This window comes from Astatotilapia calliptera, chromosome 11 (assembly GCF_900246225.1).
Source record: "Astatotilapia calliptera chromosome 11, fAstCal1.2, whole genome shotgun sequence".
Taxonomy (NCBI): domain Eukaryota; kingdom Metazoa; phylum Chordata; class Actinopteri; order Cichliformes; family Cichlidae; genus Astatotilapia; species Astatotilapia calliptera.
This window is the reverse complement of record NC_039312.1, coordinates 12,120,488-12,121,874: the sequence shown is the minus strand read 5'-3', so window position 1 is coordinate 12,121,874 and position 1,387 is coordinate 12,120,488.

The following is a 1,387-nucleotide window of genomic DNA, read 5'->3' as shown; positions in this document are numbered from 1 at the left end:
GAGTGATTGCTGAAAATGTTGAAATGTACTCACTCACTTTTTATAATTATTTGTAAAAATGTGTACAAATGGTTGATTTTTTGTACTGTTTTTATCAATAAATCTCAGCAACAAAGGACATACACCCATGTGTGTTGATTTCTCCCTAAGATGGCAAACTGAAACACTCCAAGTTGGTGACTTTTGGAGATTTGTTTCCCTGGATGATTGAGAATGCATCAAGATGAAACAAAAGGAAGCTCACCGCTTTTAGCAGCTCCCCCACCCCCTCATCCACACACCCCCACTCCCCTCCCCCCAGAATTCCCAGGTAACAACCCAATTTACATATGAATGACTAGCCAATTTAGCTTCCACTTGCCTGAAGCTAAAGCTTAGCTAAAAGCCTACCAGCCATTTGGCTGCTCTCCGGGTTTTAAAGGTAGAAAAGCCAAATGGCTGGGCTCTGGGCCTTCCTAGTGTTAAGCCTGGGTTGTTTTGTCAGAAGCAACCCAGGGTCTTTTGGAATGTAATTTTTTCATAGTTAGATGCCTGGCTGACAACTGTATAAAAGAAAAAGTACACACAATATTCGAAGCACATAGTGCACACTGTGGGAATTTACGACTGTGCGTGAATCCCCCCTGATATTGGTATGATCCGAGCTCAGGCACTAAGCGACTGAGCGAGGGGGCGGGGCAGCTGCTGCCTGCGAGTGCGCTGTTGGAGAAACGGAGCCAGCCATACTAAGGAGAGCTTAAGTTTGACCAGGTACCAAAGCAAATCATTAGTACCGTACAAATAATGTAAATATGACGGTGCATCACAAAAGACTGATATCAAACTGATCACTTGACCCATATTACGTTACTTGCTGTTCAAGTGAATCAACAAATGGCGAAATGAAAAGCCGAACAAATGCTATTTTTTTTAGAGAGTCTTAGCTTACGTGTGTTTATTCCATATTTTCACTACCCTCCCCGACTAAATCGGTTTCAGTTATGTACTGAAATATAAGAATGGACATTAGAGGGTTCTTTCAAAGAAAAAACTCAGGTAGTATTTTATATATTATGCTTTGTAAGTTGTTCAGTATATTTCTATGCAAAACAAGAGGGATTTCAGTACACAGCAGGATATTCACATTTGTAACGAGATATTTACATACACTTTAGGGAGAAAACATAAAACATTTTTACTGTACAACATCAATTTAGAGTAAACTTTTGTTTTAGATAAATATTGAAATATCTTTTGAATTAGTTAAATGTCAGAATAAAGAGAGACAGAGCTTTCTGTTTTTTTATCACTTTGATCAAATTTAGGAGTCCATGTACACTAAGTTTATTGTTAATTAATAAGAAAACTGCAGACGATTCCATTCTGAGCTGAAGAAGCTTCTGATAGG